This window comes from Sardina pilchardus, chromosome 23 (genome assembly GCF_963854185.1).
Source record: "Sardina pilchardus chromosome 23, fSarPil1.1, whole genome shotgun sequence".
Taxonomy (NCBI): Eukaryota; Metazoa; Chordata; class Actinopteri; order Clupeiformes; family Clupeidae; genus Sardina; species Sardina pilchardus.
The window spans coordinates 23080482-23090745 of record NC_085016.1 but is presented as its reverse complement, the minus strand read 5'-3'; positions in this window follow the sequence as shown (position 1 = coordinate 23090745).

The following is a 10264-nucleotide window of genomic DNA, read 5'->3' as shown; positions in this document are numbered from 1 at the left end:
AACTCTTATTGATCTTAAGGACAAACACACACATGCACGTACACACACACACACACACACACACACACACACACACACACACACACACACACACACAGCAGAGTACAGTTGCTGGGCAAATATTTCAAGGAAAAGTTCAATATATAATCAGAGATGAGGCTAAAGAGCAGCATTAGAACTCTGTAACATTGCATGCATTATTTATTAATAATAACACATTTTCTTATTTTTCTTATTTTATTTTACGTCAGTAGTGAGTTACTTTGGGGTCCTCATAGGCCCAGATGCTGATTTTCCATAGACAATAACCATACAAAACAATGAAAATGACATTGATAACAAAGTTGGGTGCTTGAAAGGGGAGAAAATAGTTCCCTTTTTCTGCCATTTCTTTTTATTTGATTTATTTTAACTATACTGGAGAGGAAAGGATGTAGGAGCAGGTGTGGGAAGCAATAACACACACTTATAGTACACTCAGAACCGTTTCCAATGTTTATTATCCTGACGATCACCCACAATATAAATCAGAACACTCAGTGTTTGTGTATCTGAATGGACACCACCCATGGACATGGCACCAGGAGACATCCCTGAGCTTAGTTCCAGTGAAAGGAACTCTGAATGCTTCAGTATTCAGCAAGATATTGGACAATTCCATGCTCCCAACTTTGTGGGAACAGTTTGGGGTTGGCCTCTTCCTGTTCCAACATGACTGGGTAGCAGCTGCACAAAGCAAAGTCCACAAAGACATGGATGACAGAGGTTAATGTGGATGAACTTGCCTGGCCTGCAAGTCCTGACCTCAAGCCAACAGAACACATGTGGGATGAATGAGAGCCAGTCTCCTCCTGCAACATCAGTGTGTGACCGAATTTCATCAAGTATTGCAACTCTTCTTCTTTTCTCTTCCTGCATCCTCCTCTTCCTTGTACCCCACCTCTACTGTAACATATTTGCCCCCTGTGTCTCTGGTTTCTGCCCATTGTTGATATGAAACTCCAACCAGCTCTTTCAGCTCTGGACTGACGTATTCGTTGTCACATCATTATACACAAATGTTATCAATTTTGAGTGGTATACACTGCTCAACTGCCGCCTTGTTTGGTTATCAGTCTAATTAAGAAGTGCATCATCACAATGCACAATGTGTTTAGAGTTTTGCAAAAGGGTTAATGAGTTTGGTGAAATGCACCATACCTGGGTGAAAGTAGCCTTTTGCGAAAAAAAACGGATTAATTCAACAAATGTGTTCAGGCATTTGAGAATTTGATTCATAAAATGGGGTTTACTTTGAGCAACTGAAAAACTGCAATGACGTTGCGTGCCGAGACAGGAAGCACTCGCTCGGTGCATACGAAAGTTTACATTCAGTTGGCATGCCACACCTACTCCCGCTGTAATAGAAATAATCATGATCCATTCAAAAAAGGAAAACTGTTAGTTTTAGTCAAAATCGGTTGTTCACTTTGCGTGAGTGGTGCTATTTTCCGCGTCTTTTTTTCATTCAAATCGTGAGTTCTTTGGGGGAGAAACGAGAACGCGCACGTATTCTGAATTAGGCTGCTTACACCTGGCTTGACATCGCTCCTTCTTTTGACCAGATGACCAGGCAACGCTATGTCAAGACTCTTTTTTTTGCTGACACTTGGATGTCTTAATCTGCCTTGTGGAATACCCCTGTTGTTCTGTGCATGCTTGAAAGACTGTCCACAAATGAAAACCGTGCAGGAATTGACAAAGATGCTGATAGCCTAAACGAGAACATCTGCATCACTGCGACTTTCGGGGAGGTTTACACTGTCTTAATGCATTTTTATAAAATACCAGTGACGGTGGCCTGCCGAGCATTATATATTGAAACTGCGAAGCTCAATGGGGCAGTTATATCTCTGGACTCGCCATACTGTCGTTTGGTCGGGAAATTCAGCTAGCCTATGTAAGTGAGCATTTTGATGTGTTTGGGTCTATGTGCAGTCATAGCAGTGAGTTACAGTGTGTTATGGTGCCTTGTCTTCAGTGCGCCGTCACCAGCAGTGTTTTGCACGCGTTATGGTGCGCTTTTGCTTGACTGTTCGCGACTCCTTCCTTGTTTTTATGCATCGGTGCAAAACAGAATTATCCGTGGAAATATCCGTTTTTCAGAAACCCTGGTACAGATAAACATGGCCATTGCATTTTTCACGTGTTGAAGTAGGACAGCCCACCGCGTTCATCCTGCTTAACCCTTTAAACCCCAGTTGCAAAATTGCAATACGCATTACTAAATAAGCGATAAACAAGTACAGTGTAAAATCCCATGTTTTGAGTAGATGGTAGCGGAAAATGGCAAAACAAATGTTCTTCAAGCAAGTGTTGGATCAGCTAGCCATTTATGCAGATTCTGACTCTGAAGGTGAACATTTACCCGAAGGGAATGACGATCGGCCAGGGTCAATTGATGGCGATACCGGTGATGTTTCCATTCTTGCAGACGAAAGTGTACACCAAGCACAAGGCGATGTTTGTTTTGACGCTGTGCCCAACATAGGTGGGGATGACAGTGAACATTTACCTGTAGGGAATGACGATCGGCCATGGTCAAATAATGACGGCGATACCGGTGATGTTGCCATACTTGCAGACGAAAGTGTACACCGAGCACAACGCGATGTTTGTTCTGACGCTGTGCGCAACAGAGGTGGTGGTGACAGGGGTAAGCATTGTCGTAGAGTCAGAAGAGCAGGTGGACGTGGCAGAGGCAACAAGGGTTGGCAAAAAAAGGTTGGCGTTTCACGTGGTAGAGGCTTCACGGGTGGGCAAAATAGTGATGGTTGGATTAATTTGGGAAATGAGGAGGAGGTGTTTCAGGATTGGATCAAGCCCTTTGATGAGCCCGTTGGATATCTAGGAGCCAGAAATGTATCCAATGATAACCCTCTAGATTTTCTGTCCCTGTTTCTGACTGATGATTTCTGGAACCTAATAACAACTGAAACAAACAGATATGCCCATCAGTACCTAGGCTCTCAACAGCTAAAACCCCAATCCAGGTTTCATGAGTGGTATGATGTTTCTGTCACTGAGATGAAGGCCTTCCTGGCATTGCATTTGTGCATGGGTCTGGTTGAAAAAGCAGCGATAGAAGATTACTGGGCAGAATTTTGGCCAACCTATACTCCTGGCTTTGGGAAGATAATGACGAGGAACAGATTTGAAATCATCCTGTCTTTCCTCCATTTTGCAAACAATAGTGAGTATGTTGGGTGGGGTCAACCAGGTCATGATAGATTATTCAAGGTGCGTCCTATGATAAACTTGATCATTCCACGCTTTTCAGCTGTCTATGGTCCACTCAAAGAACTCTCTCTAGATGAGATGACCATAGCGTTCAAGGGAAGGTCAACTTTGAAACAGTACAACCCCAGAAAACCAGATAAATATGGCTACAAAGCATTTGTTTTGAGTGAGGCCAACTCAGGTTATGTTTTGCAGTGGTCCTTGTACGCCGGACACAATTCTGATGATGTTGATCATTTAGGTGCCGTTCATCTTATTGTTCGTCAGCTGATGGCCCCATACACAGGGAAAGGGCATGAAGTGTACATGGACAGTTACTATACATCACCTGCCATAGCAAACGAATTAGCAAAGAATGACACAGGTTTGTGTGGGACAGTGAGCAGCAAACGGCGAGGTATGCCAAGGTGCCTGCAATCATCTGAGTTGATTTTGAGAAAAGGAGATGACCCCGTATTCATGAGACAAGACAAGCTGTTAGCTTGTGCATGGCATGACACCAAGCGTCTTACTATGCTGTCATCTCTGCATGGGAACTCGTGTGTTCTAAAAACAATACGATCGAAACACACAGCAACAGGTTTCCAAGACATAAACAAACCTGTATGTGTGGACAGGTACAACAGATTTATGGGAGGAGTAGATACAGCTGATCAGAGGATGAAAACCTACCTCTTTCCACACCGTTCTAAAAAAAAGTACAACCGCATTTTCAATGCGGTTCTAAGCATGACTGTGGTCAACTCTCACATCATTTACACCAGGTGTACTCCTGGTCCACACAAGCCACTGAAGGCCTTCATCCAGGATATAATTACTGCTTTACTTGAGGGCTTTTCAAAGAAGGAAGGCAAAAGGAAAGGAAGGCCTTCAGCACAAGGGGGAGAAATGCCATCGAGGCTAACTGAACGGCACTGGCTCCACGATGCTGATGACCGTCCAGATTGCGCGGTTTGCTCCGATCGCTCCCGGCCTAAAGGTCGCCGCCAGACAAAGTACAGGTGCAGTCAATGTGGGACAGGTCTGTGTGCTGTGCCTTGCAATGAGCGGTACCACACTCTAAAGAACTACAAACAATGTCACCTGGATAGATAAATTAGGCTTCTGTTAACGGACTATACGGAGTATAACGGACAATATAAATATTGCAGACTGCTAACTACAGTACACTCATAACCCATACACTGACATATCACTACATGAGGATGAGAGTGCAACGGACTGTGAATGTTGCAAACTGCTTACTGCACTCTTGTCGTCAGCTCACAAACTCACTGATTACCACAGATAACCACATCACGGGTGCAACGGACAATGTGAACATTGCGGACTATTTACTGCACTCGTAATACACACACACACACACACACACACACCTCTGAGTGGCGCTCCAGTCAACGTGAACATTCTGAACTGCTCTCAGCGCTTGCTCCCACACATCCACCACACACTAAGCACACATTTGTTGAGTTATTAACACATTCTGATTATTGCTAAGCATACTGTGGGGTATTTCTGCTCATGTTGTGAAGTTGGCCTGTTTTAATGAAACTTACCTGTTACTTGTGATTAATACACTCTGATGGTAACTTGGTGTGATCTGTATGTTGATCTCCCTGTGTTGCATCGCCCTGTTAGTTTACTCATAGATGGTCTATTCAAGGTACAGTTTGTCCAAGGTTTGTTCTACCTCTGATGAGAAGAATGTAATGGTTTAAATGTATTGAATTGACTGCTTTACTCATTCAGAAGAGCGCCACATTTTGAATTCTAATTGTGAGTACATAAAAGTGTTTGATATACAGTATGTTCTGGCTTTGTTTACTGGAAAGTAATCGGTGGTTTACTCAAATACTGTACTTTTTAATGTTTTTTTTATATGTCTGTACTTTTCTTGAGTATTTCAATTTAGTTATACCTCTTACTTTTACTCCAGTACATTTCTAGGCCAAATATCTTACTTTTTACCCTAGGCTACTACATTTTGTGACGGCTGATGTTCCTTTTGGAAAAAAGACTGACCAAAATACATGTGTACTTACATATGTATTTTCTATTAAGCGAGCTAGGCTTTAAATAATGGTGTTCCCTAACCTATGTTATTGTTATATCCACTATTTACTGTACCTTGTTGACCCCTTTCAACAATATTGATGTTACCATAACTAGCCTCATGATGCTAATGAGCTAATGATGATAGACAATATTAGACAATGACAGGTAGATTTACAATGATAGTGTCAGCTTGTCCATCATTGTCTATCAAATACATTGTTTTCTTACAGTTGGTTGATTAATGAATAGTCTAGAGTAGGGGCAACTTTTCCTCAGTACTGCTGTGTGTTGGGTAAAGGGAATAGCTTAGTGTTGCCGTGTGCAACTACACACTCTAGACCACACCCCCTTCAGGTAATCCGTCACAGTTAAAGGAACCGTAAGTAGGATTTTGGCCAAAACTGGTGCTGCAATCACTTTCAAAATACTGTAGAGCGGTGTACTCCCTCCCCCTCAACCCCTGAGTCGAAGTTGGCAACCCGTATGCCGAAACACTACTGACTTCATGATTAGTAGATAGGTGGAGCGTGGCGCATCAGGCCAAAACACACAATATGTAAACATCAGTTGAGGGCTGCAACTTCACTTTTTTAAATTACAATATCCTGGCCAGACTACTGTTGTCAGTGATATAAGTATTTGAAAAGAGCATGATTTCTTAATGTCTAGTGACAAATCAGAGCCATTTTATGATTAAATTAAACAAATTTAGTTTAAAACCCTGAAGCCCTCACTGCCTCCCTCACAGTAGAGTTTAGGGCCAAGTTGAATTGTGCAGTGAGGTTAGGACGTGATCCTGTATTTTCCGGCCATCTGGATACACTTATTGAATATCCTTCCCCTACTATACGAGTGCCTACCACCCATTACATTTGGCGTCATAAACAGGATAAATTCCTACACAAAATCTCTTGTTTTAGAGTAGAGACTCGTTTTAGCTAGTGGCCTTAATATATTGGTGGGGCCCAGTCCTCGGGTTACACAGCCATGGAGAAGGACACAGAGAAATTAAGACAACAACTGGAAAGCGCTTCAAGCTAAGTTCTCAGAACAGACTGAGGGCATGATGATTCAAACTGCTCTCCTTGAACAGGCCTGGTATGACCAGCACAAGGCACTGTCCCTGGCAAAGGTAGCCACTGAACAAAAGACACCTACTACACTCAGACAGACAAGAACTTCCCTGATTGCATGGAAGCCCTGGCCAGGGGGAGATGAGCATCACAGAGTGGATTACTGCTATGAAGTCCTATTTCCAGGAAGTCAGAGTCCCAGAAAATGACCAGATTGAAGTGTTAAAGCAACATCTGGAAGCTGAGGCGAAATTCACAGCAAAACTATGTCTGGAGAGTGGAAATAAGACTGCAGGTGATATTTTCACCGCCCTCGAGAAGGTGTATGGAGACAAGACTCCCGTTGGGGTGCGGCTTTGAGAGTTCTATGACCGGAGACAAACAGCGAGAGAATCAGTGGCATGCCTACGACCTCCAAGATAAAATGAACTGGTTGAAAAAACCTGATCCTAAACGTGTTCCCGATCCAGAGATGATGTTAAAGAAACAGTTTGTACTCCGCGATGACACCCCCAGACGTGAAATGAAAGGCAGATCCGATGCAGACTTTCAATGCTCTAATGCAAGCAGCTATGGACTGGAGTGAAGACGAGGAGACTCCTCCAAACACCTCTGGCTGAAGTCAAGCACGTGGCACTGTTCATGCTTCACAAGCTGCAAGCTCGGCATTGCTATTATCCTTGTAGTCCTTGCACGACACTTATAGCAGCGCACCAAGAAGAATTGTTCAGAGCCATACAAGAGAGACCTGATCTTCAGCAACGTAGGCCTAGGAAGGCCCCACTCAAGGACAAGGAGGGGAGGTTGGTCTGTTACACCTGGGGTGAGGCTGGACACAACAGTCGAGTATGCCGATGCAACCAAGGCGAACTCCGCAAGACTAACTCCATTACCTCTGATATGTCCGGAGAAGGGCCCTCTGACAACACAACACAGGCCGCTGTCCGAACCCATCGGTGGGGTCAACCATACCCACCTCCTTCCAGACAAAAGACCACGTGATTGAGCACCAGGGTGCAGTTGGAAATTGCTTCATGGTACATGTGGCCATAGACAGTGTGAAAACCCGCTGCTTGCTAGACACTGGCTCCAAAATAACCACTATATAGGCAGCTCTGAGGGCGAACTGTGCATAGGAGTGCTGAAAGGAGAAGAGCAGCCAGAGTCATCCGTTGCTGAACCCTTGGCTGTTCCAGTGCAGGCCAACCTCCAGGGGCTCTCACTTTTCAGGTGCAGCAGCTGAACCAACTCCTGCAGAGACACAGTACAGTATCCTCATAAGATGACAGTGATTATGGCTACATCACAACTGTGAAACACTGTATTCCTACCAGTGATGCTCATCCCATCAAGCAGCGGCACCGAAGAGTTCCCCCACATGTGTTTCAAGAAGTGAAGCATCATATGCAAGACCTGGTTCCTCAAGGCATGCTGAAGGAGAGCTGCAATCCGTGGGCATCTCCTGCTGTGATTGTAATCCTCAAAGAGTGGCCCACTCCATGCTCTGTGAAGGAAGTTCGTCAAGTGGTTGGTTTCATGTCCTACTACTGCCGCTTCGTTCCACACGTTGCTCAGTTGGAATACCAAGAGCCGGACAAGCCCCTATCACCCACAATGTGAGCATTGCAATTGTCCCATGCATGACATGTTTAAGACAAGACAAGAAAAGACAAGACAAGAAGCGAAACTGGAAGGACCACCTCCCTGAACTGACCTTGGCATATATTAGCCATGTCCATTGTTTGACGGGATATGCTTTTCACTTGATGTTTGGGAGAGATGCTCGTCCTCCTCAGGATGTTCTTTGGGGTCAAGATCTGGAATTGAGCGGAGCAGAAGATCTGGATGGCTGGGTGTTGGACCACCATAGGAGGCGTCAAGTGGCGGCCGATGAGCCCGAACAGCGGCACAGGATGCCTCAAGGAGGAAAAGACGTACGACAGACGGGCACGGAAGAACAGCCTGGGACCGGGTAAAATCAGCAGCCACGTGGAGAGTCCGAACCTTACCTTGCGGTGGCCCAGAATCACGCCGATATGCCTGTGTTCATAGTGATACCCGAGGCTGGTGGTCCTACTTAAGTGATCCACAGGGATCAAATGAAGCTGTGTGTGTTTTATACCCCAGCTTGTGCGAATCATGCCCCTAGATAGAACAAGTCACAGTAGACATGAGCTGGTGTCCCAAAGTTCTGACTCCGACTCAGGCGAGGTAGTATATATTCCCCAGAGTTTCCCACATGCCCCTCTACCCCTCCACACTTTAGACAGGAGCAGCTTATCTAGCGACGCATCTGATACCGACACTGTTGAGAGCCAGGGCCAACAGCAGGTAGGCCTACGGGGAGGAGAAAGTCAAGTGGGCTGGGAGATTAGGTCAGAGGGAGATAGACAGAAGCACACAAGGTTGAATCCCCCAGTAGGAACAAAGATTTTATCACAAAATATGTCCTATATTTTTTATTTTTGATCTATGATGTTGGTGCGAACTGTCATTTATTCAACGATTCTGTATTACATGTTGAAGTTTTATTGCTGAATGTTTCCAATCATTTTGTTTTGACACGTGTTTACTGTGGATAGATCTCTGATATGGCAGGTTTTAGAGGGGGAGAATGTGGATGTACAGACTAACACTGAACATTTAAACTGAATAATTCTACACTCCTTGTCATATCACTACATTGCCCATGGTAGTTCCCCTGGTTCAGGATGGAATGTCTGAGCGGAGGGGGAGGTTGGGGAGATGTGCGCGAGACGAAAGAAGACAGAAGGAGCGTCAAGGCAGTGGTGTGAATACTACCTCTCGGACGAATAGTTGCGCCCTAAAGTGCCGGTTAGTGCGGTCTGATCTTGCCTGAATAGAAGAAGACGTTTCGAGACCACTTACCGAAGAGGATGGACCAACGTTTACGATGGAGGCTGCTTACTTGAGGGGGTCAACTGTTGCTGTGGTGGAGCTAACTAGCTAGCACAGCGAAGAAGTGAGACGAGTCGTTACTGAAGTAAAGTTGTTTTCCTGACTTCGCTACACGGCTTTTGCCGTTTTGTTATTTTATCTTTGACTGCTGCCCACAACGTTTGCATACCTCCGCTTCCCCCAGCCTCAACTACATGACCCCCGCTCTGCTCCAGCGCAAGTTGGGTGTTTGACGCATCTAGCTAGCATTCATAACCCATACACTGACATATCAATCACTACATGTAAGAATGAGAGTACAACGGATAATGTGAATGTTGCAAACTGCTTACTGCACTCTTGTTGTCAGCTCACAAACTCACTGCTTACCAAAGATAACCACAGCACATCACGGGTGCAACGGACAATGCGAACATTGCGGACTATTTACTGCACTCGCAGTACACACGCACACCACATACACACCACTGAGTGGCGCTCCAGCCAACGTGAACATTCTGAACTGCTTCTAATTTCTGCTCATGTTGTGAAGTTGACTTGTTTTAATGAGCCTGTCACTTATGATTAATACCCTCTGATGGTAATTTGGTGTGATCTGTATGTACATTTCCCTGCGTTGCATTGATCTGTAAGTTTACTCATAGATGGTTATTCAAGGTTACAGTTTGTCCAAGGTTTGTTCTGCATCTGATGAGAAGAATGTAATGGTTATGTATTGAATTGACTGATGTACTAACAGATTATACTCTAATTTCAGTATAACAGTGTATGATATATGTACTCATGTACTTGTTTACTGGAAAGTAATGCTCTACAGTGTTAAGTAGTTGAAATGTCCATACTGGTGGGACTAGGTTCAATGAAAGCGGGGGGATTATATGTTAAACCTGAGCATCCTGTCATTTTGCCACTTTTAAGCATTTTCTATTGCTTTTTAC